The 26,786-nt window shown below is 40.7% G+C and overlaps 27 non-coding genes across 27 annotated transcripts; all 27 read left to right on the top strand.

The window, feature by feature from the left end:
• Positions 1–953: 953 nt before the first annotated feature.
• Positions 954–1,025, top strand: TRNAC-GCA (transfer RNA cysteine (anticodon GCA)). Its single transcript has one exon. It is a non-coding gene; the product is annotated as a tRNA-Cys (tRNA).
• Positions 1,026–1,508: 483 nt separating this feature from the next.
• On the top strand, positions 1,509–1,580 carry TRNAC-GCA (transfer RNA cysteine (anticodon GCA)). Its single transcript has one exon. It is a non-coding gene; the product is annotated as a tRNA-Cys (tRNA).
• A 444-nt stretch (positions 1,581–2,024) lies between these two features.
• On the top strand, positions 2,025–2,096 carry TRNAC-GCA (transfer RNA cysteine (anticodon GCA)). The gene has a single exon. It is a non-coding gene; the product is annotated as a tRNA-Cys (tRNA).
• A 96-nt stretch (positions 2,097–2,192) lies between these two features.
• Positions 2,193–2,264, top strand: TRNAC-GCA (transfer RNA cysteine (anticodon GCA)). The gene has a single exon. It is a non-coding gene; the product is annotated as a tRNA-Cys (tRNA).
• Positions 2,265–2,922: 658 nt separating this feature from the next.
• Positions 2,923–2,994, top strand: TRNAC-GCA (transfer RNA cysteine (anticodon GCA)). Its single transcript has one exon. It is a non-coding gene; the product is annotated as a tRNA-Cys (tRNA).
• A 489-nt stretch (positions 2,995–3,483) lies between these two features.
• Positions 3,484–3,555, top strand: TRNAC-GCA (transfer RNA cysteine (anticodon GCA)). Its single transcript has one exon. It is a non-coding gene; the product is annotated as a tRNA-Cys (tRNA).
• Positions 3,556–3,828: 273 nt separating this feature from the next.
• Positions 3,829–3,900, top strand: TRNAC-GCA (transfer RNA cysteine (anticodon GCA)). The gene has a single exon. It is a non-coding gene; the product is annotated as a tRNA-Cys (tRNA).
• A 488-nt stretch (positions 3,901–4,388) lies between these two features.
• Positions 4,389–4,460, top strand: TRNAC-GCA (transfer RNA cysteine (anticodon GCA)). Its single transcript has one exon. It is a non-coding gene; the product is annotated as a tRNA-Cys (tRNA).
• A 671-nt stretch (positions 4,461–5,131) lies between these two features.
• On the top strand, positions 5,132–5,203 carry TRNAC-GCA (transfer RNA cysteine (anticodon GCA)). Its single transcript has one exon. It is a non-coding gene; the product is annotated as a tRNA-Cys (tRNA).
• Positions 5,204–5,677: 474 nt separating this feature from the next.
• Positions 5,678–5,749, top strand: TRNAC-GCA (transfer RNA cysteine (anticodon GCA)). The gene has a single exon. It is a non-coding gene; the product is annotated as a tRNA-Cys (tRNA).
• Positions 5,750–6,230: 481 nt separating this feature from the next.
• TRNAC-GCA (transfer RNA cysteine (anticodon GCA)) lies at positions 6,231–6,302 on the top strand. The gene has a single exon. It is a non-coding gene; the product is annotated as a tRNA-Cys (tRNA).
• A 482-nt stretch (positions 6,303–6,784) lies between these two features.
• Positions 6,785–6,856, top strand: TRNAC-GCA (transfer RNA cysteine (anticodon GCA)). Its single transcript has one exon. It is a non-coding gene; the product is annotated as a tRNA-Cys (tRNA).
• A 7,602-nt stretch (positions 6,857–14,458) lies between these two features.
• TRNAC-GCA (transfer RNA cysteine (anticodon GCA)) lies at positions 14,459–14,530 on the top strand. Its single transcript has one exon. It is a non-coding gene; the product is annotated as a tRNA-Cys (tRNA).
• Positions 14,531–14,803: 273 nt separating this feature from the next.
• TRNAC-GCA (transfer RNA cysteine (anticodon GCA)) lies at positions 14,804–14,875 on the top strand. The gene has a single exon. It is a non-coding gene; the product is annotated as a tRNA-Cys (tRNA).
• A 487-nt stretch (positions 14,876–15,362) lies between these two features.
• On the top strand, positions 15,363–15,434 carry TRNAC-GCA (transfer RNA cysteine (anticodon GCA)). The gene has a single exon. It is a non-coding gene; the product is annotated as a tRNA-Cys (tRNA).
• A 98-nt stretch (positions 15,435–15,532) lies between these two features.
• On the top strand, positions 15,533–15,604 carry TRNAC-GCA (transfer RNA cysteine (anticodon GCA)). The gene has a single exon. It is a non-coding gene; the product is annotated as a tRNA-Cys (tRNA).
• A 2,031-nt stretch (positions 15,605–17,635) lies between these two features.
• TRNAC-GCA (transfer RNA cysteine (anticodon GCA)) lies at positions 17,636–17,707 on the top strand. The gene has a single exon. It is a non-coding gene; the product is annotated as a tRNA-Cys (tRNA).
• Positions 17,708–18,190: 483 nt separating this feature from the next.
• TRNAC-GCA (transfer RNA cysteine (anticodon GCA)) lies at positions 18,191–18,262 on the top strand. Its single transcript has one exon. It is a non-coding gene; the product is annotated as a tRNA-Cys (tRNA).
• A 444-nt stretch (positions 18,263–18,706) lies between these two features.
• On the top strand, positions 18,707–18,778 carry TRNAC-GCA (transfer RNA cysteine (anticodon GCA)). Its single transcript has one exon. It is a non-coding gene; the product is annotated as a tRNA-Cys (tRNA).
• Positions 18,779–18,874: 96 nt separating this feature from the next.
• Positions 18,875–18,946, top strand: TRNAC-GCA (transfer RNA cysteine (anticodon GCA)). Its single transcript has one exon. It is a non-coding gene; the product is annotated as a tRNA-Cys (tRNA).
• A 658-nt stretch (positions 18,947–19,604) lies between these two features.
• TRNAC-GCA (transfer RNA cysteine (anticodon GCA)) lies at positions 19,605–19,676 on the top strand. The gene has a single exon. It is a non-coding gene; the product is annotated as a tRNA-Cys (tRNA).
• A 489-nt stretch (positions 19,677–20,165) lies between these two features.
• Positions 20,166–20,237, top strand: TRNAC-GCA (transfer RNA cysteine (anticodon GCA)). The gene has a single exon. It is a non-coding gene; the product is annotated as a tRNA-Cys (tRNA).
• A 273-nt stretch (positions 20,238–20,510) lies between these two features.
• TRNAC-GCA (transfer RNA cysteine (anticodon GCA)) lies at positions 20,511–20,582 on the top strand. Its single transcript has one exon. It is a non-coding gene; the product is annotated as a tRNA-Cys (tRNA).
• Positions 20,583–21,070: 488 nt separating this feature from the next.
• TRNAC-GCA (transfer RNA cysteine (anticodon GCA)) lies at positions 21,071–21,142 on the top strand. Its single transcript has one exon. It is a non-coding gene; the product is annotated as a tRNA-Cys (tRNA).
• Positions 21,143–22,188: 1,046 nt separating this feature from the next.
• TRNAC-GCA (transfer RNA cysteine (anticodon GCA)) lies at positions 22,189–22,260 on the top strand. Its single transcript has one exon. It is a non-coding gene; the product is annotated as a tRNA-Cys (tRNA).
• A 481-nt stretch (positions 22,261–22,741) lies between these two features.
• Positions 22,742–22,813, top strand: TRNAC-GCA (transfer RNA cysteine (anticodon GCA)). The gene has a single exon. It is a non-coding gene; the product is annotated as a tRNA-Cys (tRNA).
• A 482-nt stretch (positions 22,814–23,295) lies between these two features.
• Positions 23,296–23,367, top strand: TRNAC-GCA (transfer RNA cysteine (anticodon GCA)). Its single transcript has one exon. It is a non-coding gene; the product is annotated as a tRNA-Cys (tRNA).
• Positions 23,368–26,786: the final 3,419 nt, after the last annotated feature.

Raw genomic sequence — 26,786 nt, 5'->3', positions numbered from 1 at the left:
TTCCTTTGAAAAAAAAAAAGTGGTAGAGCATTCGACTGCAGATCGAGAGGTCCTCGGTTCAAACCCGGGTGCCCCCTTCCTGTATTCTCCTTGAAATTAAACTATACACGCTTCACAATTTTTGAGCTTCGGTATACATTTTTAAACCGACAAAATGCATCTACAAAGTGTAGTTGGGGGTATAGCTCAGTGGTCGTCAACCTCCGTGGCGAAGTGGTTTGCAGAGCGCGCTACAACGCCAGAGGTTCTGGGTTCGAGTCCCGGGTAAGGCATGGGTATTTTTGTTCGTCCAGTTGATAAGAAACAAAGAAAAATGTAAGAATTGAAAAGTATAAAAGTGAGAAAAAGAGTGAATGGTGGGGGATACCTCCGTGAAGGGGGTATTTCCTTTGAAAAAAAAAAAGTGGTAGAGCATTCGACTGCAGATCGAGAGGTCCTCGGTTCAAACCCGGGTGCCCCCTTCCTGTATTCTCCTTGAAATTAAACTTTACACGCTTCACAATTTTTGAGCTTCGGTATACATTTTTAAACCGACAAAATGCATCTACAAAGTGTAGTTGGGGGTATAGCTCAGTGGTCGTCAACCTCCGTGGCGAAGTGGTTTGCAGAGCGCGCTACAACGCCAGAGGTTCTGGGTTCGAGTCCCGGGTAAGACATGGGTATTTGTGTTCGTCCAGTTGATAAGAAACAAAGAAAAATGTAAGAATTGAAAAGTATAAAAGTGAGAAAAAGAGTGAATGGTGGGGGATACCTCCGTGAAGGGGGTATTTCCTTTGAAAAAAAAAAAAAAAAGTGGTAGAGCATTCGACTGCAGATCGAGAGGTCCTCGGTTCAAACCCGGGTGCCCCCTTCCTGTATTCTCCTTGAAATTAAACTATACACGATTTACAATTTTTGAGCTTCGCTATACATTTTAAAACAAACAAAGTGCATCTGATCAACAAACTGTAGTTGGGGGTATAGCTCAGTGGTAGAGCATTCGACTGCAGATCGAGAGGTCCTCGGTTCAAACCCGGGTGCTCCCTTCCTATTTTCTCCTTGAAATTAAACTATACACGCTTCACAATTTTTGAGCTTCAGTATGCATTTTTAAACTGACAAAATGTATCTACAAAGTGTAGTTGGGGGTATAGCTCAGTGGTCGTCAACCTCCGTGGCGAAGTGGTTAGCAGAGTGCGCTACAACGCCAGAGGTTCTGGGTTCGAGTCCCGGGAAAGGCATGGGTATTTGTGTTCGTCCAGTTGATAAGAAACAATGATAATGTAAGAATTGAAAAGTATAAAAGTGAGAAAAAGAGTGAATGGTGGGGGATACCTCCGTGAAGGGGGTATTTCCTCTGAAAAAAATAAAAAGTGGTAGAGCATTCGACTGCAGATCGAGAGGTCCTCGGTTCAAACCCGTGTGCCCCCTTCATGTATTTTCCTTGAAATTAAAGTTTACACGCTTCACAATATTTGAGCTTCGGTATACATTTTTAAACTGACAAAATGCATCTACAAAGTGTAGTTGGGAGTATAGCTCAGTGGTAGAGTATTCGACTGCAGATCGAGAGGTCCTCGGTTCAAACCTGTGTGCCCCCTTCATGTATTTTCCTTGAAATTAAAGTTTACACGCTTCACAATATTTGAGATTCGGTATACATTTTTAAACCGGCAGAATGCATCTAATCTACAAATTGCAGTTGGGGGTATAGCTCAGTGGTAGAGCATTCGACTGCAGATCCAGAGGTCTTCGGTTTAAACCCGTGTGCCCCCTTCCTGTGTTCTCCTTGAAATTAAAGTTTACACGCTTCACAATTTTTGAGCTTCGGTATACATTTTTAAACTGACAAAATGCATCTACAAAGTGTAGTTGGGAGTATAGCTCAGTGGTTGAGTATTCGACTGCAGATCGAGAGGTCCTCTGTTCAAACCCGTGTGCCCCCCTTTATGTATTTTCCTTGAAATTAAAGTTTACACGCTTTACAATTTTTGAGCTTCGGTATACATTTTTAAACCGACAAAATGCATCTACAAAATGTAGTTGGGGGTATAGCTCAGTGGTAGAGCATTCGACTGCAAATCGAGAGGTCCTCGGTTCAAACCCGGGTGCCCCCTTCCAATTTTCTCCTTGAAATTAAACTTTACACTTCACAATTTTTGAGCTTCGGTATACATTTTTAAACCGACAAAATGCATCTACAAAATGTAGTTGGGGGTATAGCTCAGTGGTAGAGCATTCGACTGCAGATCGGGAGGTCCTCGGTTCAAACCTGGGTGCTCCCTTCCTATTTTCTCCTTGAAATTAAACTATACACGCTTCACAATTTTTGAGCTTCAGTATGCATTTTTAAACTGACAAAATGCATCTACAAAGTGTAGTTGGGGGTATAGCTCAGTGGTCGTCAACCTCCGTGGCGAAGTGGTTTGCAGAGCGCGCTACAACGTCAGAGGTTCTGGGTTCGAATCCCGGGTAAGGCATGGGTATTTGTGTTCGTCCAGTTGATAAGAAACAAAGATAAGGTAAGAATTGAAAAGTGTAAAAGTGAGAAAAAGAGTGAATGGTGGGGAATACCTCCGTGAAGGGGGTATTTCCTTTGAAAAAAAAGAAAAGTGGTAGAGCATTCGGCTGCAGATCGAGAGGTCCTCGGTTCAAACCCGGGTGTTCCCTTCCAATTTTCTCCTTGACATTAAACTATACACGCTTCGCAATGTTTGAGCTTCGGTATACATTTTTAAACTGACAAAATGCATCTACAAAGTGTAGTTGGGAGTATAGCTCAGTGGTAGAGTTTTCGACTTCAGATGGAGAGGTCCTCGGTTCAAACCTGGGTGCCCCCTTCCTGTATTCTCGTTGAAATTAAACTTTACACGCTTCACAATTTTTGAGCTTCGGTATTCATTTTTAAACCGGCTGAATGCATCTAATCTACAAATTGCAGTTGGGGGTATAGCTCAGTGGTAGAGCATTCGACTGCAGATCGAGAGGTCCTCGGTTTAAACCCGGGTGCCCCCTTACTATTTTCTCCGTGAAATTAAACTTTACACGCTTCACAATTTTTGAGCTTCGGTATACATTTCTAAATTGACAAAATGCATCTAATCTACAAATTGCAGTTGGGGGTATAGCTCAGTGGAAGTCGACCTCCGTGGCGGAGTGGTCAGCAGAGCGCGCTACAACGCCAGGGGTTCTGGGTTCGAGTCCCGGATAAGGCATGGGTATTTGTGTTCGTCCAGTTGATAAGAAACAAAGAAAAATGTAAGAATTGAAAAGTGTAAAAGTGAGAAAAAGAGTGAATGGTGGGGGATACCTCCGTGAAGGGGGTATTTCCTTTGAAAAAAAAAAAAAGTGGTAGAGCATTCGACTGCAGATCGAGAGGTCCTCGGTTCAAACCCGGGTGCCCCCTTCCAATTTTCTCCTTGAAATTAAACTTTACACACTTCACAATTTTTGAGCTTCGGTATACATTTTTAAACCGACAAAATGCATCTACAAAATGTAGTTGGGGGTATAGCTCAGTGGTAGAGCATTCGACTGCAGATCGAGAGGTCCTCGGTTCAAACCCGGGTGTTCCCATTCAATTTTCTCCTTGACATTAAACTATACACGCTTCGCAATGTTTGAGCTTCGGTATACATTTTTAAACTGACAAAATGCATCTACAAAGTGTAGTTGGGAGTATAGCTCAGTGGTAGAGTTTTCGACTTCATATGGAGAGGTCCTCGGTTCAAACCCGTGTGCCCCCTTCATGTATTTTCCTTGAAATTAAAGTTTACACGCTTAACAATTTTTGAGCTTCGGTATTCATTTTTAAACCGGCTGAATGCATCTAATCTACAAATTGCAGTTGGGGGTATAGCTCAGTGGTAGAGCATTCGACTGCAGATCGAGAGGTCCTCGGTTCAAACCCGGGTGCCCCCTTACTATTTTCTCCTTGAAATTAAACTTTACACGCTTCACAATTTTTGAGCTTCGGTATACATTTCTAAATTGACAAAATGCATCTAATCTACAAATTGCAGTTGGGGGTATAGCTCAGTGGAAGTCGACCTCCGTGGCGGAGTGGTCAGCAGAGCGCGCTACAACGCCAGGGGTTCTGGGTTCGAGTCCCGGATAAGGCATGGGTATTTGTGTTCGTCCAGTTGATAAGAAACAAAGAAAAATGTAAGAATTGAAAAGTGTAAAAGTGAGAAAAAGAGTGAATGGTGGGGGATACCTCCGTGAAGGGGGTATTTCCTTTGAAAAAAAAAAAAGTGGTAGAGCATTCGACTGCAGATCGAGAGGTCCTCGGTTCAAACCCGGGTGCCCCCTTCCAATTTTCTCCTTGAAATTAAACTTTACACACTTCACAATTTTTGAGCTTCGGTATACATTTTTAAACCGACAAAATGCATCTACAAAATGTAGTTGGGGGTATAGCTCAGTGGTAGAGCATTCGACTGCAGATCGAGAGGTCCTCGGTTCAAACCCGGGTGTTCCCATTCAATTTTCTCCTTGACATTAAACTATACACGCTTCGCAATGTTTGAGCTTCGGTATACATTTTTAAACTGACAAAATGCATCTACAAAGTGTAGTTGGGAGTATAGCTCAGTGGTAGAGTTTTCGACTTCATATGGAGAGGTCCTCGGTTCAAACCCGTGTGCCCCCTTCATGTATTTTCCTTGAAATTAAAGTTTACACGCTTAACAATTTTTGAGCTTCGGTATTCATTTTTAAACCGGCTGAATGCATCTAATCTACAAATTGCAGTTGGGGGTATAGCTCAGTGGTGGGCGGCCCCTGTGGCGGAGTGGTTAGCACATCGCGCTACGACGCCAGGGGTCCCGGGTTCGATTCCCGGCTCGGCCATGGATGTTTGTGATTGTCTGTCCTGAAAAGTCTTGAAATTGAAATATGAATGAAATGATATGAGTGAATGAAGTGTGATGGGGGAAGCTTCCGCATAGGGGCTTTCCTTTTGTAAAAAGAAAAAAAAAAAAAAAATAAAAGTGGTATAGCATTCGACTGCAGATCGAGAGGTCCTCGGTTCAAACCCGGGTGCCTCCTTCCTATTTTCTCCGTGAAATTAAACTTTACACGCTTCACAATTTTTGAGCTTCGGTATACATTTTTAAACTGACAAAATGCATCTAATCAACAAATTGTAGTTGGGGGTATAGCTCAGTGGTAGAGCATTCGACTGCAGATCGAGGGGTCCTCGGTTCAAACCCGGGTACCCCCTTCCTATTTTCTCCTTGAAATTAAACTTTACACGCTTCACAATTTTTGAGCTTCGGTATACATTTTTAAACCGACAAAATGCATCTACAAAATGTAGTTGGGGGGTATAGCTCAGTGGTCGTCAACCTCCGTGGCGAAGTGGTTTGCAGATCGCGATACAACGCCAGGGGTTCCGGGTTCGAGTCCCGGGTAAGGCATGGGTATTTGTGATTGTCTGTCCTGAAAAAGTCCTGAAATAGAATTGTGAATGAAATGATATGAGTGAATGTGATGGGGGAAGCTTCCGCTTAGGGGGCTTTCCTTTAAAAAAAAAAAAAAAAAGTGGTAGAGCATTCGACTGCAGATCGAGAGGTCCTCGGTTCAAACCCGGGTGCTCCCTTCCTATTTTCGCCTTGAAATTAAACTATACACGCTTCACAATTTTTGAGCTTCAGTATATTTTTAAACTGGCAAAATGCATATACAAAGTGAAGTTGGGTGTATAGCTCAGTGGTAGAGCATACGACTGCAGATCGAGAGGTGCTCGGTTCAAACCCGGGTGCTCCCTTCATATTTTCGCCTTGAAATTAAACTATACACGCTTCACAATTTTTGAGCTTCAGTATGCATTTTTAAACTGACAAAATGCATCTACAAAGTGTAGTTGGGGGTATAGCTCAGTGGTCGTCAACCTCCGTGGCGAAGTGGTTTGCAGAGCGCGCTACAACGTCAGAGGTTCTGGGTTCGAGTCCCGGGTAAGGCATGGGTATTTGTGTTCGTCCAGTTGATAAGAAACAAAGATAATGTAAGAATTGAAAAGTGTAAAAGTGAGAAAAAGAGTTAATGGTGGGGGATACCTCCGTGAAGGGGGTATTTCTTTTGAAAAAAAAAAAGTGGTAGAGCATTCGACTGCAGATCGAGAGGTCCTCGGTTCAAACCCGGGTGCCCCCTTCCTGTATTCTCCTTGAAATTAAACTTTACACGCTTCACAATTTTTGAGCTTCGGTATACATTTTTATACCGACAAAATGCATCTACAAAGTGTAGTTGGGGGTATAGCTCAGTGGTAGAGCATTCGACTGCAGATCGAGAGGTCCTCGGTTTAAACCCGGGTGCCCCCTTCCTGTATTCTCCTTGAAATTAAACTTTACACGCTTCACAATTTTTGAGCTTCGGTATACATTTTTAAACCGACAAAATGCATCTACAAAGTGTAGTTGGGGGTATAGCTCAGTGGTCGTCAACCTCCGTGGCGAAGTGGTTTGCAGAGCGCGCTACGACGCCAGAGGTTCTGGGTTCGAGTCCCGGGTAAGGCATGGGTATTTGTGTTCGTCCAGTTGATAAGAAACAAAGAAAAATGTAAGAATTGAAAAGTGTAAAAGTGAGAAAAAGAGTGAATGGTGGGGGATACCTCCGTGAAGGGGGTATTTCCTTTGAAAAAAAAAAAGTGGTAGAGCATTCGACTGCAGATCGAGATGTCCTCGGTTCAAACCCGGGTGCACCCTTCCTGTATTCTCCTTGAAATTAAACTTTACACGCTTCACAATTTTTGAGCTTCGGTATACATTTTTATACCGACAAAATGCATCTACAAAGTGTAGTTGGGGGTATAGCTCAGTGGTAGAGCATTCGACTGCAGATCGAGAGGTCCTCGGTTTAAACCCGGGTGCTTCCCTCCTGTATTCTCCTTGAAATTAAACTTTACACGCTTCACAATTTTTGAGCTTCGGTATACATTTTTAAACCGACAAAATGCATCTACAAAGTGTAGTTGGGGGTATAGCTCAGTGGTCGTCAACCTCCGTGGCGAAGTGGTTTGCAGAGCGCGCTACAACGCCAGAGGTTCTGGGTTCGAGTCCCGGGTAAGGCATGGGTATTTGTGTTCGTCCAGTTGATAAGAAACAAAGAAAAATGTAAGAATTGAAAAGTGTAAAAGTGAGAAAAAGAGTGAATGGTGGGGGATACCTCCGTGTAGGGGGTATTTCCTTTATAAAAAAAAAAAAAGTGGTTAGCAGAGCGCGCTACAACGCCAGGGGTTCCAGGTTCGAGTCCCGGGTAAGGCATGGGTATTTGTGATTGTCTGTCCTTAAAAAGTCCTGAAATAGAAATGTGAATGAAATGATATGAGTGAATGTGATGGGGGAAGCTTCCGCTTAAGCGGCTTTCCTTTAAAAAGAAAAAAAAAGTGGTAGAGCATTCGACTGCAGATCGAGAGGTCCTCGGTTCAAACCCGGGTGCTCCCTTCCTATTTTCTCCTTGAAATTAAGCTAAACACGCTTCATAATTTTTGAGCTTCAGTATGCATTTTAGTAGTATGATTTGACCTATTATTGGCGCGATAAATGATGAACCCCCTTCAGGCAGATTTGGCTACACTTAAAACTTGCTCAACATGCCCATATGAGCTTTTTGCTCAAGTGTGGTACTCCGTCTAATCCAAGATTTTTGTAAAAATGCCCTCGGGAAGTTCCCGTGAAATGATGAGCCCCCTCAGATTGATTTGTCCGCACTTACAAAAGGCACTTCTGTCAGATTGTTGTCCATAATCCTGTCAAAAATATGCCCCTCTTGATATTTTTTTTGGCTACACTTAAAACTAGGCCAAACGTATTAACACACACACACACACACATATTTACTTCCGGTCCACTTCCGGTCCACTTCCGGTTTGCCTACTCCCGGTCTACTTGAGGCCTATTTCTGGTTTATTTATATTGCATCATGTTTTGCAACAAATTATTAGACATGTGTTGTTTTCTGATTGGTTGGTTATGACATAATGTGATGATGTGTTATATTCTGATTGGCTTATTGTTTCAGATGCTTTCAATGCGGTCTGTGCTTAGGCTATATAAAGAGATTTTGCATTGCCTATCAGCCAGTATTGTGAGAGTTGTTGAAGAGTAAGGGTGTGTTGTTGCAGTGCTGCTCATATTTTTTTAAATACAAAAATATTGCAAATTTATATAAATTGAATTACAAATCTATTTGATTTAATATACAGAATTTTTGACAACCTGTCATAGGTTTATTAAGTATAGAGTTTTGATTTGAACCCCAAGAAATTTTATATAAATACCAAAGCCAAAAATATTAACACACATACACACACACACACACACACTAAATATACAAAACACACTGCTGAACCCAACTGATATTTTTATTAAGCATAGAATTTTGATTTGAACCCCAGGAAATCTTATATAATAAACAACAACAAAAATGCCAAATCAAAAATATTGTAATCAATGCAATAAGAATATAACCAGCCCCAATTGGGCCAGGCACCAAAAGAATTGTAATCCAGACAAATGCAGAACTCCCACAAAAATATGCCCTAAATGCCATAGAAAATATAGCATGGAATACTTCACTTATAAACATAAAGGTACTTGTTCTGCACAGTCATCAACATTGCCCCCACAACCATCTACATCTGGTCTGAAAAGGAAGCATGAAGCACCTGTTAATGCTAGAGCAGCAAAGCAGCCACGCTATGAACCCATCCATAGCAGTTTTAACGGCCAATTAAGGGATCACCGTTTGCCAGATGTGCAGGCAATTCTAAATGCACAAAATGGCTCTTATAAGCTGTCCCTCAAATTGTTTACACAATATAAGAAGCCAAATGGCACAAAATTTACACAGCCCCACATAACAGAAACTGTACCGGTATATTCAAATGCAAATTCAGACAAAATAATAAGCAGTTTGATAGATCAATTGAATATTAAACACTCTGAATTTGCTGGAAAAGAGTCTGGATGGAGCCTATGCGGATCTTCACACAAGTTATATATTAATATTTCTGAATTCAACCCATTACAAGGATCTACATATTTGCCTTTACCTGCCAATATTAAAAACAAAAGAGCCGTGGTTAACATAGAAAATAATGATGAGAAATGCTTTTTGTGGTGTATTTTAGCTGCTTTGTATCCAGTTTTAAGGGATCCTGAGAGAATAAGTTATTATATACAGCATGAACATGATTTTGATGAAGCAATGGAGGGTTTAGAATATCCAATGTCTGTTCAGAATATTGATAAATTTGAAAAAAAGGCCAGGAATATCAATGGTAAACAATTATCTATTAATGTATTTATTTGTTCTACTGGCCGTGGCAATTGCTTGATAGCACCTCTCAGAATCAGTACATTTGATGATGATTCTGCTGTTCCGATTGATCTGCTCTTAATTGAAGGGGAAGATACACACCATTATACTCTGATACATAATCTTGAAGCTTTAGTGAGAACACAACTAGACAAATCCAATACAATATTCAAGTTGTGTAGAAGATGTTTAATTGTATTTGATGGTAGAAAAATGGTGAATGGTGTTTGTGAACAGAATGCAGAAATTGCTAAAAACAAGTTAATTGAGCATCTGAAATACTGTGGCAACCATAAACCTGTTCATATGGTGATGCCTAATCCAAGTGAAAATGCCAAATTCAAAAAATTTGAAGCCCTGTTGGAACACCCAGCATATATAGTCTGTGATTTTGAATCAAACCTCAAACCCCATGCATTCTGCAGTCCAGATCCTGATGAATCTTCAATTACATCATACCAGCTACATGAACCTTCTAGTTTTTATTATGTGGTTGTACAGGATGGGGTTGTTAGTAAAGAAGATTTATACATGGGAGCAGATGCCATCAAAGAATTTGCACTTACAATAGAAAATGAGTGCCATGACATAGCATCTAATATCTTATTAAAATCAAAACCCATGCTGCCTTTAACAGAGAAACAGATTGAAGATTTCAACAATGCAGAAAAATGCCCGGTATGTGATTCTGAATTTTCAGATACAAATATCAAGGTGAAACACCATTCTCATACAGATGGTAAATTCTTAATGGCCCTGTGTAATAGCTGTAATATTAAGATCCAGAGACCAAAATTTGTCCCCATATTTTGCCATGGTGCATCCAATTATGATTTTCATCATTTGATCAGGTACGAGGGGTTTGACAAGCAGAATTTAAATATTTTAGCTGAAAATAATGAAAAATATATTGCCATTAGCAAAATAATTAAAGTTAATAGTGTTCCTATTCACTTAAGATTTCTTGATTCATACAGAATTCTGTCTGCTAGCCTGGCTACACTGGCCACTCAATTATCTGATGATCAATTCAAAATCACATGTGCTTTGTTTCCAAATCAGGAGCTGAAATTAATTAGGCGAAAGGGTGTATATCCATATGATTATGTTACAGATTTTTCTAAATTTGATGAGTGTTCTCTGCCACCACAACAAGAGTTTTACAGCAAAATCAGAGCATCTGGAATCACTGATGAAGATTATCACCATGCCCAGTTGATGTGGAACAATTTAAAATGCCAGACATTTGGTGATTATCACAAGGCTTATTTAAAACTTGATGTGACCCTCTTAGCTGATATACTTCAGGCATTTAGAAAATCTTCCATGCAAAATTATAAGCTGGATCCAATGTATTTTTACAGTGCTCCGGGCCTAGCATGGTCTGCAATGTTTTTAAACACTAAAATGCAATTGGATCTGATCCAGGATCAAGATATGTATCTGTTTATGGAACAATGTATAAGAGGAGGCATGGTGCAATGTTCTCAGAGATATGCCAGAGCAAATAACAAATATATTCCTGATTATGATCCAGCACTGCCATCAAATTATATATTGTATGTAGATGCCAACAGCCTCTATGGTTATGCTATGATGGATAAATTGCCATATGCAGGGCTTGAGTGGGTTGAAGATTTTAATATTGAAGATCTTAAGGATTTTGATGACAGTCACTATGGCCTGTCCTTAGAAGTTGATCTGACAATTCCTGATGATTTACACAACACATTTTCTGATCTGCCCCCAATTCCTGAGGTTAAGTGTTCACCTGGCTCTAAACAGAAGAAATTGATGATGACTCTAGAGCCGAAACAGGATTATGTCTTATATTACAAAAACCTCCAGTTCCTGATGAAACATGGTGTCCAAGTGACCAAAGTTGGAAAAGTTTTGAGGTTCAGGCACTCAAGATGGTTGAAGCCATATATTGATACAAACACAGAGCTTCGAACATCTGCAATGAGCCAATTTGATAAGACCTTGTTTAAATTGATGGTCAATTCAGTGTATGGCAAAACAATAGAAAATGTCAGAAAATATACTGATGTTAAATTAATTACTGACCCCAGCCGGAGCAAAAAATTGATAGCAAAGCCCAACTTCAATTACAGAAGAATTTATGATGAAAATATGGCACTTTTCAACATGAAAAAAACAAAGATTAAGTTTGATAAGCCTATTTATGTAGGGGCTGTGATATTGGAATTGGCCAAATTACACATGTTAAAATTGTATTATGATGTGTTGAAGCCTTTTTATAAGGATCGTGTAAAACTGATGTACATGGACACAGATAGTTTTGTTCTTGATATTCAAACAGAAGATGTTTATCAAGATATAGCACAGCCTGAATTGTTTAAATATTTTGATACCACTGAACATTCAAAAATTCAACACCACAACAAAAAGGTGCCTGGCAAGTTAAAAGATGAGACACTTGGTGATGTTATTGTGGCATTTGCTGGGTTAAGGGCCAAGATGTACAGTTTTGAAACATGTAGTGGCGCTGTTGCCAAAAAGGCCAAGGGCATTGGCAGAGTAATTGTTGACAAAGAGCTTGAATTTGAAGATTACAAAAATTGCCTCAAATCATGTAGCACAATCAGAACATCAGAAAATAGAATTCAGAGTGTGGATCACTTGTTGACTACAAATATTGTAAGAAAAGTGGCTCTGGACCCACATGATGATAAGAGATGCATTTTGTCATGTGGCTTACATACTCTACCATGGGGTCATTGTGATTTGAAAAGTGGTAATCAATGCCCAATTACAGAGCATGATTTGAAATAAATAAACATGCCTATGAACTTATTTGGGTTCAAAAAACAGGCTATTATGGACCTGCCAACACCACAACCCTCTTCTGATATGATATCTAAACTAAGTGCTTTGTTAATTATTCATCTGAACAGCATACTTACAGATGTTGATGATGAAACAGGTAAAATATTGTACATATTTAACAATAATTTAAATCATTACCAATTACCTGTAGGTGGTCAATTGCAATTTATTACAACCCCTGAGGGTAATGTCAAGATTTCAGTAGGGAGAAATATTTATAGAATTAAGCACTCAAACATGATTTCTGGCACTGTATATACTATTTCTGCTGGTGACTGCTTATATATTGAGGTCCCGGGATCATATGACAAGCTTACACCTTTTTTATAGAATTAAGAATCAGATATTCAATAATAAATAACCACTAAAACAAAATGCCTAATGATATATTTGGCCATACAAGGCATGAAGATCACAGTGATGAGATTCTGATGCTTGATGTCAGAGTCAAGAAATTAAGAAGTGATTTACAAGCTTTACAAACCACACTCAATGCCAGTCTTCAACTAGAAATTATAAATTTACAATCACAATGCATGGACCCTCTTCTTAAAATTGATTCTGAACTCAAATTGCTGCTTCAGAAATATACTGACTTGGCCACATTGGATAATTTTCAAAATTTAGAAGAAGCTGTAGCAGCTCTTCAAGCCAAATTTAAGACCCAGGCCACCAACTCGGAGCAATTGAAACAGCAATTGGAAGAGCAGATAAATAATGTCCAGACACAGCTCCAAACAATTGTCAAAAGCATAAAATCACAAGAAGATTTTGATCTAGTGATTTCCACTCTAAAAGAACAGATTCAATCACTCCAGATACCTAATCTGGACCCCTTGAACAATGCCATAGCCGAGGTTAAAGAAAAAATTGAGACACTTGAAAATTTTATGAACAACTTGCCATCTTCTGATGCTTTGAGTGCAATAACTCGGAGTGTTGCCAACATTAAGCTGCAACTTGAAACATATGAAGATTTTGGAAAAATTCAAAGTACCATAACCCATATTGAGGGTACAATAGCAGCAGTGCAAAGTGATTTGACAAATGTACAAGAATCTCTAGAATCCCGCCTGCCTGGTATTGTAGACACACTTGTCAGTGTCCAGCAACAGATCACAAAGCTTGAAAACCTCAACACTGAATCTGAGCTATCTCATTTTCATCACTTGATCGATGATATCCAAACAAAACTTGAAATTTTACAACAATCAACACCCACTCAGGCAGATATAGCCCTGCTCCAAAATGCTATGCAAAATGTGGCTGATGCTTCTGAATTAAATAATGTGAAATTGGCACTTGAATCTTTGCAAAATACTGTAACAAATCTGCCTACATCACAGGAACTTAAAAATATTAAGAGAGCTGTGAATCGCATATTGAAATCAGAAGATATCAAGAATATCCAGACAGAGATCAAACAACTTACTCAGACAGTGGCCACTCTACCAACTAATCAACATATGAATGAACTGCATGCCCTGATTGAGGATATCAGAAGACAGGTCCATGATCTTACTGCTCAAAATTCAAAATTGGCAGTTATTGAAAATTTGCAACAAATTGTAGCTAATATCAAGCAACAGCTAGGGACCATGGAATCCAATCAAGCAAATGCTCTGTCTGTTTTTGCCACCCAGCTTCAAGAGATTGTGCAACAATACAAGAAACTTGTTGTGGACATAAAAATCAAGCCAGGCCATGATGATGTTGTTAGGACCATCAATGAGCACCTTGAATCTGTAACAAGCAGATTGCTTACAGCAGAAAAAGAAATAACAGGCATAATCGAGAATCCTAAACATACAATAATTCTTGAATTGTACAGCATCCCCAACAAAGAATATGGTTCACCATTTACACCAGGAGGCAAAATATATATGCTGTCCCCTGCAAAAAAAAAAGAAGGTAAAGTGTTCCCCTGTGCATAGCACCACGCCATGAAGGCGTATAGGGGGTGTGGGGGTGTGGGTCGTGAGTGGGGATGATGTGATCAGCATCACGCCCCTGACCGCCTTTACCCCCCAGGGTTTCCCCTAGGTACCCAAGTTATTCGACGCTGGGTGTGCGCCGGGTGTGTTCCACCGTTAGAAAAGTTCCCGGATTTGAACCGGCCGGGGATCGAACCCGGGACCTTTAGCATGGTAGTCAGACGCGTTACCGACAGAGCCACCGCGGCCACCCACTGTCCCCTGCACAATTTTATTACCAGTTTTTTGTTTAAAAGTTTACACGCTTCACAATTTTTGAGCTTCGGTATACATTTTTAAACCGGCAGAATGCATCTAGTCTACAAATTGCAGTTGGGGGTATAGCTCAGTGGTAGAGCATTCGACTGCAGATCGAGAGGTCCTCGGTTCAAACCCGTGTGCCCCCTTCCTGTGTTCTCCTTGAAATTAAAGTTTACACGCTTCACAATTTTTGAGCTTCGGCATACATTTTTAAACTGACAAAATGCATCTACAAAGTGTAGTTGGGAGTATACCTCAGTGGTTGAGTATTCGACTGCAGATCGAGAGGTCCTCTGTTCAAACCCGTGTGACCCCTTCATGTATTTTCCTTGAAATTAAAGTTTACACGCTTTACAATTTTTGAGCTTCGGTATACATTTTTAAACCGGCTGAATGCATCTAATCTACAAATTGCAGTTGGGGGTATAGCTCAGTGGTAGAGCATTCGACTGCATATCGAGAGGTCCTCGGTTTAAACCCGGGTGCCCCCTTCCTGTATTCTCCTTGAAATTAAACTTTACACGCTTCACAATTTTTGAGCTTCGGTATACATTTCTAAATTGACAAAATGCATCTAATCTACAAATTGCAGTTGGGGGTATAGCTCAGTGGAAGTCGACCTCCGTGAAGGAGTGGTCAGCAGAGCGCGCTACAACGCCAGGGGTTCTGGGTTCGAGTCCCGGATAAGGCATGGGTATTTGTGTTCGTCCAGTTGATAAGAAACAAAGAAAAATGTAAGAATTGAAAAGTGTAAAAGTGAGAAAAAGAGTGAATGGTGGGGGATACCTCCGTGAAGGGGGTATTTCCTTTGAAAAAAAAAAAGTGGTAGAGCATTCGACTGCAGATCGAGAGGTCCTCGGTTCAAACCCGGGTGCCCCCTTCCAATTTTCTCCTTGAAATTAAACTTTACACACTTCACAATTTTTGAGCTTCGGTATACATTTCTAAACCGACAAAATGCATCTACAAAATGTAGTTGGGGGTATAGCTCAGTGGTAGAGCATTCGACTGCAGATCGAGAGGTCCTCGGTTCAAACCCGGGTGCCCCCTTCCAATTTTCTCCTTGAAATTAAACTTTACACACTTCACAATTTTTGAGCTTCGGTATACATTTTTAAACCGACAAAATGCATCTACAAAATGTAGTTGGGGGTATAGCTCAGTGGTAGAGCATTCGACTGCAGATCGAGAGGGCCTCGGTTCAAACCTGGGTGCTCCCTTCCTATTTTCTCCTTGAAATTAAACTATACACGCTTCATAATTTTTGAGCTTCAGTATGCATTTTTAAACTGACAAAATGCATCTACAAAGTGTAGTTGGGGGTATAGCTCAGTGGTCGTCAACCTCCGTGGCGAAGTGGTTTGCAGAGCGCGCTACAACGCCAGAGGTTCTGGGTTCGAGTCCCAGATAAGGCATGGGTATTTGTGTTCATCCAGTTGATAAGAAACAAATATAATGTAAGAATTGAAAAGTGTAAAAGTGAGAAAAAGAGTGAATGGTGGGGGATACCTCCGTGAAGGGGGTATTTCCTTTGAAAAAAAAAAGTGGTAGAGCATTCGACTGCAGATCGAGAGGTCCTCGGTTCAAACCCGGGTGCCCCCTTCCTGTATTCTCCTTGAAATTAAACTTTACACGCTTCACAATTTTTGAGCTTCGGTATACATTTTTAAACCGACAAAATGCATCTACAAAGTGTAGTTGGGGGTATAGCTCAGTGGTCGTCAACCTCCGTGGCGAAGTGGTTTGCAGAGCGCGCAACAACGCCAGAGGTTCTGGGTTCGAGTCCCGGGTAAGGCATGGGTATTTGTGTTCGTCCAGTTGATAAGAAACACAGAAAAATGTAAGAATTGAAAAGTATAAAAGTGAGAAAAAGAGTGAATGGTGGGGGATACCTCGGTGAAGGGGGTATTTCCTTTGAAAGAAAAAAAACAAAGTGGTAGAGCATTCGACTGCAGATCGAGAGGTCCTCGGTTCAAACCCGGGTGCCCCCTTCCTGTATTCTCCTTGAAATTAAACTATACACGCTTCACAATTTTTGAGCTTCGGTATACATTTTTAAACCGACAAAATGCATCTACAAAGTGTAGTTCGGGGTATAGCTCAGTGGTCGTCAACCTCCGTGGCGAAGTGGTTTGCAGAGCGCGCTACAACGCCAGAGGTTCTGGGTTCGAGTCCCGGGTAAGGCATGGGTATTTGTGTTCGTCCAGTTGATAAGAAACAAAGAAAAATGTAAGAATTGAAAAGTATAAAAGTGAGAAAAAGAGTGAATGGTGGGGGATACCTCCGTGAAGGCGGTATTTCCTTTGAAAAAAAAAAAGTGGTAGAGCATTCGACTGCAGATCGAGAGGTCCTCGGTTCAAACCCGGGTGCCCCCTTCCTGTATTCTCCTTGAAATTAAACTATACACGCTTCACAATTTTTGAGCTTCGGTATACATTTTTAAACCGACAAAATGCATCTACAAAGTGTAGTTGGGGGTATAGCTCAGTGGTCGTCAACCTCCGTGGCGAAGTGGTTTGCAGAGCGCGCTACAACGCCAGAGGTTCTGGGTTCGAGTCCCGGGTAAGGCATGGGTATTTTTGTTCGTCCAGTTGATAAGAAACAAAGAAAAATGTAAGAATTGAAAAGTATAAAAGTGAGAAAAAGAGTGAATGGTGGGGGATACCTCCGTGAAGGGGGTATTTCCTTTGAAAAAAAAAAAGTGGTAGAGCATTCGACTGCAGATCGAGAGGTCCTCGGTTCAAACCCGGGTGCCCCCTTCCTGTATTCTCCTTGAAATTAAACTTTACACGCTTCACAATTTTTGAGCTTCGGTATACATTTTTAAACCGACAAAATGCATCTACAAAGTGTAGTTGGGGGTATAGCTCAGTGGTCGTCAACCTCCGTGGCGAAGTGGTTTGCAGAGCGCGCTACAACGCCAGAGGTTCTGGGTTCGAGTCCCGGGTAAGACATGGGTATTTGTGTTCGTCCAGTTGATAAGAAACAAAGAAAAATGTAAGAATTGAAAAGTATAAAAGTGAGAAAAAGAGTGAATGGTGGGGGATACCTCCGTGAAGGGGGTATTTCCTTTGAAAAAAAAAAAAAAAAGTGGTAGAGCATTCGACTGCAGATCGAGAGGTCCTCGGTTCAAACCCGGGTGCCCCCTTCCTGTATTCTCCTTGAAATTAAACTATACACGATTTACAATTTTTGAGCTTCGCTATACATTTTAAAACAAACAAAGTGCATCTGATCAACAAACTGTAGTTGGGGGTATAGCTCAGTGGTAGAGCATTCGACTGCAGATCGAGAGGTCCTCGGTTCAAACCCGGGTGCTCCCTTCCTATTTTCTCCTTGAAATTAAACTATACACGCTTCACAATTTTTGAGCTTCAGTATGCATTTTTAAACTGACAAAATGTATCTACAAAGTGTAGTTGGGGGTATAGCTCAGTGGTCGTCAACCTCCGTGGCGAAGTGGTTAGCAGAGTGCGCTACAACGCCAGAGGTTCTGGGTTCGAGTCCCGGGAAAGGCATGGGTATTTGTGTTCGTCCAGTTGATAAGAAACAATGATAATGTAAGAATTGAAAAGTATAAAAGTGAGAAAAAGAGTGAATGGTGGGGGATACCTCCGTGAAGGGGGTATTTCCTCTGAAAAAAATAAAAAGTGGTAGAGCATTCGACTGCAGATCGAGAGGTCCTCGGTTCAAACCCGTGTGCCCCCTTCATGTATTTTCCTTGAAATTAAAGTTTACACGCTTCACAATATTTGAGCTTCGGTATACATTTTTAAACTGACAAAATGCATCTACAAAGTGTAGTTGGGAGTATAGCTCAGTGGTAGAGTATTCGACTGCAGATCGAGAGGTCCTCGGTTCAAACCTGTGTGCCCCCTTCATGTATTTTCCTTGAAATTAAAGTTTACACGCTTCACAATATTTGAGATTCGGTATACATTTTTAAACCGGCAGAATGCATCTAATCTACAAATTGCAGTTGGGGGTATAGCTCAGTGGTAGAGCATTCGACTGCAGATCCAGAGGTCTTCGGTTTAAACCCGTGTGCCCCCTTCCTGTGTTCTCCTTGAAATTAAAGTTTACACGCTTCACAATTTTTGAGCTTCGGTATACATTTTTAAACTGACAAAATGCATCTACAAAGTGTAGTTGGGAGTATAGCTCAGTGGTAGAGTATTCGACTGCAGATCGAGAGGTCCTCTGTTCAAACCCGTGTGCCCCCCTTTATGTATTTTCCTTGAAATTAAAGTTTACACGCTTTACAATTTTTGAGCTTCGGTATACATTTTTAAACCGACAAAATGCATCTACAAAATGTAGTTGGGGGTATAGCTCAGTGGTAGAGCATTCGACTGCAAATCGAGAGGTCCTCGGTTCAAACCCGGGTGCCCCCTTCCAATTTTCTCCTTGAAATTAAACTTTACACTTCACAATTTTTGAGCTTCGGTATACATTTTTAAACCGACAAAATGCATCTACAAAATGTAGTTGGGGGTATAGCTCAGTGGTAGAGCATTCGACTGCAGATCAGGAGGTCCTCGGTTCAAACCTGGGTGCTCCCTTCCTATTTTCTCCTTGAAATTAAACTATACACGCTTCACAATTTTTGAGCTTCAGTATGCATTTTTAAACTGACAAAATGCATCTACAAAGTGTAGTTGGGGGTATAGCTCAGTGGTCGTCAACCTCCGTGGCGAAGTGGTTTGCAGAGCGCGCTACAACGTCAGAGGTTCTGGGTTCGAATCCCGGGTAAGGCATGGGTATTTGTGTTCGTCCAGTTGATAAGAAACAAAGATAAGGTAAGAATTGAAAAGTGTAAAAGTGAGAAAAAGAGTGAATGGTGGGGAATACCTCCGTGAAGGGGGTATTTCCTTTGAAAAAAAAGAAAAGTGGTAGAGCATTCGGCTGCAGATCGAGAGGTCCTCGGTTCAAACCCGGGTGTTCCCTTCCAATTTTCTCCTTGACATTAAACTATACACGCTTCGCAATGTTTGAGCTTCGGTATACATTTTTAAACTGACAAAATGCATCTACAAAGTGTAGTTGGGAGTATAGCTCAGTGGTAGAGTTTTCGACTTCAGATGGAGAGGTCCTCGGTTCAAACCTGGGTGCCCCCTTCCTGTATTCTCGTTGAAATTAAACTTTACACGCTTCACAATTTTTGAGCTTCGGTATTCATTTTTAAACCGGCTGAATGCATCTAATCTACAAATTGCAGTTGGGGGTATAGCTCAGTGGTAGAGCATTCGACTGCAGATCGAGAGGTCCTCGGTTTAAACCCGGGTGCCCCCTTACTATTTTCTCCGTGAAATTAAACTTTACACGCTTCACAATTTTTGAGCTTCGGTATACATTTCTAAATTGACAAAATGCATCTAATCTACAAATTGCAGTTGGGGGTATAGCTCAGTGGAAGTCGACCTCCGTGGCGGAGTGGTCAGCAGAGCGCGCTACAACGCCAGGGGTTCTGGGTTCGAGTCCCGGATAAGGCATGGGTATTTGTGTTCGTCCAGTTGATAAGAAACAAAGAAAAATGTAAGAATTGAAAAGTGTAAAAGTGAGAAAAAGAGTGAATGGTGGGGGATACCTCCGTGAAGGGGGTATTTCCTTTGAAAAAAAAAAAAAGTGGTAGAGCATTCGACTGCAGATCGAGAGGTCCTCGGTTCAAACCCGGGTGCCCCCTTCCAATTTTCTCCTTGAAATTAAACTTTACACACTTCACAATTTTTGAGCTTCGGTATACATTTTTAAACCGACAAAATGCATCTACAAAATGTAGTTGGGGGTATAGCTCAGTGGTAGAGCATTCGACTGCAGATCGAGAGGTCCTCGGTTCAAACCCGGGTGTTCCCATTCAATTTTCTCCTTGACATTAAACTATACACGCTTCGCAATGTTTGAGCTTCGGTATACATTTTTAAACTGACAAAATGCATCTACAAAGTGTAGTTGGGAGTATAGCTCAGTGGTAGAGTTTTCGACTTCATATGGAGAGGTCCTCGGTTCAAACCCGTGTGCCCCCTTCATGTATTTTCCTTGAAATTAAAGTTTACACGCTTAACAATTTTTGAGCTTCGGTATTCATTTTTAAACCGGCTGAATGCATCTAATCTACAAATTGCAGTTGGGGGTATAGCTCAGTGGTAGAGCATTCGACTGCAGATCGAGAGGTCCTCGGTTCAAACCCGGGTGCCCCCTTACTATTTTCTCCTTGAAATTAAACTTTACACGCTTCACAATTTTTGAGCTTCGGTATACATTTCTAAATTGACAAAATGCATCTAATCTACAAATTGCAGTTGGGGGTATAGCTCAGTGGAAGTCGACCTCCGTGGCGGAGTGGTCAGCAGAGCGCGCTACAACGCCAGGGGTTCTGGGTTCGAGTCCCGGATAAGGCATGGGTATTTGTGTTCGTCCAGTTGATAAGAAACAAAGAAAAATGTAAGAATTGAAAAGTGTAAAAGTGAGAAAAAGAGTGAATGGTGGGGGATACCTCCGTGAAGGGGGTATTTCCTTTGAAAAAAAAAAAAGTGGTAGAGCATTCGACTGCAGATCGAGAGGTCCTCGGTTCAAACCCGGGTGCCCCCTTCCAATTTTCTCCTTGAAATTAAACTTTACACACTTCACAATTTTTGAGCTTCGGTATACATTTTTAAACCGACAAAATGCATCTACAAAATGTAGTTGGGGGTATAGCTCAGTGGTAGAGCATTCGACTGCAGATCGAGAGGTCCTCGGTTCAAACCCGGGTGTTCCCATTCAATTTTCTCCTTGACATTAAACTATACACGCTTCGCAATGTTTGAGCTTCGGTATACATTTTTAAACTGACAAAATGCATCTACAAAGTGTAGTTGGGAGTATAGCTCAGTGGTAGAGTTTTCGACTTCATATGGAGAGGTCCTCGGTTCAAACCCGTGTGCCCCCTTCATGTATTTTCCTTGAAATTAAAGTTTACACGCTTAACAATTTTTGAGCTTCGGTATTCATTTTTAAACCGGCTGAATGCATCTAATCTACAAATTGCAGTTGGGGGTATAGCTCAGTGGTGGGCGGCCCCTGTGGCGGAGTGGTTAGCACATCGCGCTACGACGCCAGGGGTCCCGGGTTCGATTCCCGGCTCGGCCATGGATGTTTGTGATTGTCTGTCCTGAAAAGTCTTGAAATTGAAATATGAATGAAATGATATGAGTGAATGAAGTGTGATGGGGGAAGCTTCCGCATAGGGGCTTTCCTTTTGTAAAAAGAAAAAAAAAAAAAAAATAAAAGTGGTATAGCATTCGACTGCAGATCGAGAGGTCCTCGGTTCAAACCCGGGTGCCTCCTTCCTATTTTCTCCGTGAAATTAAACTTTACACGCTTCACAATTTTTGAGCTTCGGTATACATTTTTAAACTGACAAAATGCATCTAATCAACAAATTGTAGTTGGGGGTATAGCTCAGTGGTCGTCAACCTCCGTGGCGAAGTGGTTTGCAGATCGCGATACAACGCCAGGGGTTCCGGGTTCGAGTCCCGGGTAAGGCATGGGTATTTGTGATTGTCTGTCCTGAAAAAGTCCTGAAATAGAATTGTGAATGAAATGATATGAGTGAATGTGATGGGGGAAGCTTCCGCTTAGGGGGCTTTCCTTTAAAAAAAAAAAAAAAAAGTGGTAGAGCATTCGACTGCAGATCGAGAGGTCCTCGGTTCAAACCCGGGTGCTCCCTTCCTATTTTCGCCTTGAAATTAAACTATACACGCTTCACAATTTTTGAGCTTCAGTATATTTTTAAACTGGCAAAATGCATATACAAAGTGAAGTTGGGTGTATAGCTCAGTGGTAGAGCATACGACTGCAGATCGAGAGGTGCTCGGTTCAAACCCGGGTGCTCCCTTCATATTTTCGCCTTGAAATTAAACTATACACGCTTCACAATTTTTGAGCTTCAGTATGCATTTTTAAACTGACAAAATGCATCTACAAAGTGTAGTTGGGGGTATAGCTCAGTGGTCGTCAACCTCCGTGGCGAAGTGGTTTGCAGAGCGCGCTACAACGTCAGAGGTTCTGGGTTCGAGTCCCGGGTAAGGCATGGGTATTTGTGTTCGTCCAGTTGATAAGAAACAAAGATAATGTAAGAATTGAAAAGTGTAAAAGTGAGAAAAAGAGTTAATGGTGGGGGATACCTCCGTGAAGGGGGTATTTCTTTTGAAAAAAAAAAAGTGGTAGAGCATTCGACTGCAGATCGAGAGGTCCTCGGTTCAAACCCGGGTGCCCCCTTCCTGTATTCTCCTTGAAATTAAACTTTACACGCTTCACAATTTTTGAGCTTCGGTATACATTTTTATACCGACAAAATGCATCTACAAAGTGTAGTTGGGGGTATAGCTCAGTGGTAGAGCATTCGACTGCAGATCGAGAGGTCCTCGGTTTAAACCCGGGTGCCCCCTTCCTGTATTCTCCTTGAAATTAAACTTTACACGCTTCACAATTTTTGAGCTTCGGTATACATTTTTAAACCGACAAAATGCATCTACAAAGTGTAGTTGGGGGTATAGCTCAGTGGTCGTCAACCTCCGTGGCGAAGTGGTTTGCAGAGCGCGCTACGACGCCAGAGGTTCTGGGTTCGAGTCCCGGGTAAGGCATGGGTATTTGTGTTCGTCCAGTTGATAAGAAACAAAGAAAAATGTAAGAATTGAAAAGTGTAAAAGTGAGAAAAAGAGTGAATGGTGGGGGATACCTCCGTGAAGGGGGTATTTCCTTTGAAAAAAAAAAAGTGGTAGAGCATTCGACTGCAGATCGAGATGTCCTCGGTTCAAACCCGGGTGCACCCTTCCTGTATTCTCCTTGAAATTAAACTTTACACGCTTCACAATTTTTGAGCTTCGGTATACATTTTTATACCGACAAAATGCATCTACAAAGTGTAGTTGGGGGTATAGCTCAGTGGTAGAGCATTCGACTGCAGATCGAGAGGTCCTCGGTTTAAACCCGGGTGCTTCCCTCCTGTATTCTCCTTGAAATTAAACTTTACACGCTTCACAATTTTTGAGCTTCGGTATACATTTTTAAACCGACAAAATGCATCTACAAAGTGTAGTTGGGGGTATAGCTCAGTGGTCGTCAACCTCCGTGGCGAAGTGGTTTGCAGAGCGCGCTACAACGCCAGAGGTTCTGGGTTCGAGTCCCGGGTAAGGCATGGGTATTTGTGTTCGTCCAGTTGATAAGAAACAAAGAAAAATGTAAGAATTGAAAAGTGTAAAAGTGAGAAAAAGAGTGAATGGTGGGGGATACCTCCGTGTAGGGGGTATTTCCTTTATAAAAAAAAAAAAAGTGGTTAGCAGAGCGCGCTACAACGCCAGGGGTTCCAGGTTCGAGTCCCGGGTAAGGCATGGGTATTTGTGATTGTCTGTCCTTAAAAAGTCCTGAAATAGAAATGTGAATGAAATGATATGAGTGAATGTGATGGGGGAAGCTTCCGCTTAAGCGGCTTTCCTTTAAAAAGAAAAAAAAAGTGGTAGAGCATTCGACTGCAGATCGAGAGGTCCTCGGTTCAAACCCGGGTGCTCCCTTCCTATTTTCTCCTTGAAATTAAGCTAAACACGCTTCATAATTTTTGAGCTTCAGTATGCATTTTAGTAGTATGATTTGACCTATTATTGGCGCGATAAATGATGAACCCCCTTCAGGCAGATTTGGCTACACTTAAAACTTGCTCAACATGCCCATATGAGCTTTTTGCTCAAGTGTGGTACTCCGTCTAATCCAAGATTTTTGTAAAAATGCCCTCGGGAAGTTCCCGTGAAATGATGAGCCCCCTCAGATTGATTTGTCCGCACTTACAAAAGGCACTTCTGTCAGATTGTTGTCCATAATCCTGTCAAAAATATGCCCCTCTTGATATTTTTTTTGGCTACACTTAAAACTAGGCCAAACGTATTAACACACACACACACACACATATTTACTTCCGGTCCACTTCCGGTCCACTTCCGGTTTGCCTACTCCCGGTCTACTTGAGGCCTATTTCTGGTTTATTTATATTGCATCATGTTTTGCAACAAATTATTAGACATGTGTTGTTTTCTGATTGGTTGGTTATGACATAATGTGATGATGTGTTATATTCTGATTGGCTTATTGTTTCAGATGCTTTCAATGCGGTCTGTGCTTAGGCTATATAAAGAGATTTTGCATTGCCTATCAGCCAGTATTGTGAGAGTTGTTGAAGAGTAAGGGTGTGTTGTTGCAGTGCTGCTCATATTTTTTTAAATACAAAAATATTGCAAATTTATATAAATTGAATTACAAATCTATTTGATTTAATATACAGAATTTTTGACAACCTGTCATAGGTTTATTAAGTATAGAGTTTTGATTTGAACCCCAAGAAATTTTATATAAATACCAAAGCCAAAAATATTAACACACATACACACACACACACACACACTAAATATACAAAACACACTGCTGAACCCAACTGATATTTTTATTAAGCATAGAATTTTGATTTGAACCCCAGGAAATCTTATATAATAAACAACAACAAAAATGCCAAATCAAAAATATTGTAATCAATGCAATAAGAATATAACCAGCCCCAATTGGGCCAGGCACCAAAAGAATTGTAATCCAGACAAATGCAGAACTCCCACAAAAATATGCCCTAAATGCCATAGAAAATATAGCATGGAATACTTCACTTATAAACATAAAGGTACTTGTTCTGCACAGTCATCAACATTGCCCCCACAACCATCTACATCTGGTCTGAAAAGGAAGCATGAAGCACCTGTTAATGCTAGAGCAGCAAAGCAGCCACGCTATGAACCCATCCATAGCAGTTTTAACGGCCAATTAAGGGATCACCGTTTGCCAGATGTGCAGGCAATTCTAAATGCACAAAATGGCTCTTATAAGCTGTCCCTCAAATTGTTTACACAATATAAGAAGCCAAATGGCACAAAATTTACACAGCCCCACATAACAGAAACTGTACCGGTATATTCAAATGCAAATTCAGACAAAATAATAAGCAGTTTGATAGATCAATTGAATATTAAACACTCTGAATTTGCTGGAAAAGAGTCTGGATGGAGCCTATGCGGATCTTCACACAAGTTATATATTAATATTTCTGAATTCAACCCATTACAAGGATCTACATATTTGCCTTTACCTGCCAATATTAAAAACAAAAGAGCCGTGGTTAACATAGAAAATAATGATGAGAAATGCTTTTTGTGGTGTATTTTAGCTGCTTTGTATCCAGTTTTAAGGGATCCTGAGAGAATAAGTTATTATATACAGCATGAACATGATTTTGATGAAGCAATGGAGGGTTTAGAATATCCAATGTCTGTTCAGAATATTGATAAATTTGAAAAAAAGGCCAGGAATATCAATGGTAAACAATTATCTATTAATGTATTTATTTGTTCTACTGGCCGTGGCAATTGCTTGATAGCACCTCTCAGAATCAGTACATTTGATGATGATTCTGCTGTTCCGATTGATCTGCTCTTAATTGAAGGGGAAGATACACACCATTATACTCTGATACATAATCTTGAAGCTTTAGTGAGAACACAACTAGACAAATCCAATACAATATTCAAGTTGTGTAGAAGATGTTTAATTGTATTTGATGGTAGAAAAATGGTGAATGGTGTTTGTGAACAGAATGCAGAAATTGCTAAAAACAAGTTAATTGAGCATCTGAAATACTGTGGCAACCATAAACCTGTTCATATGGTGATGCCTAATCCAAGTGAAAATGCCAAATTCAAAAAATTTGAAGCCCTGTTGGAACACCCAGCATATATAGTCTGTGATTTTGAATCAAACCTCAAACCCCATGCATTCTGCAGTCCAGATCCTGATGAATCTTCAATTACATCATACCAGCTACATGAACCTTCTAGTTTTTATTATGTGGTTGTACAGGATGGGGTTGTTAGTAAAGAAGATTTATACATGGGAGCAGATGCCATCAAAGAATTTGCACTTACAATAGAAAATGAGTGCCATGACATAGCATCTAATATCTTATTAAAATCAAAACCCATGCTGCCTTTAACAGAGAAACAGATTGAAGATTTCAACAATGCAGAAAAATGCCCGGTATGTGATTCTGAATTTTCAGATACAAATATCAAGGTGAAACACCATTCTCATACAGATGGTAAATTCTTAATGGCCCTGTGTAATAGCTGTAATATTAAGATCCAGAGACCAAAATTTGTCCCCATATTTTGCCATGGTGCATCCAATTATGATTTTCATCATTTGATCAGGTACGAGGGGTTTGACAAGCAGAATTTAAATATTTTAGCTGAAAATAATGAAAAATATATTGCCATTAGCAAAATAATTAAAGTTAATAGTGTTCCTATTCACTTAAGATTTCTTGATTCATAC

The sequence above is a fragment of the Lepisma saccharinum genome, chromosome 9, assembly GCF_977018435.1.
Source record: "Lepisma saccharinum chromosome 9, izLepSacc3.1, whole genome shotgun sequence".
In the NCBI taxonomy this organism is placed as follows: domain Eukaryota; kingdom Metazoa; phylum Arthropoda; class Insecta; order Zygentoma; family Lepismatidae; genus Lepisma; species Lepisma saccharinum.
Note: the sequence above shows the minus strand (reverse complement) of the source record. Positions and strands in the feature narration are given on the sequence as shown.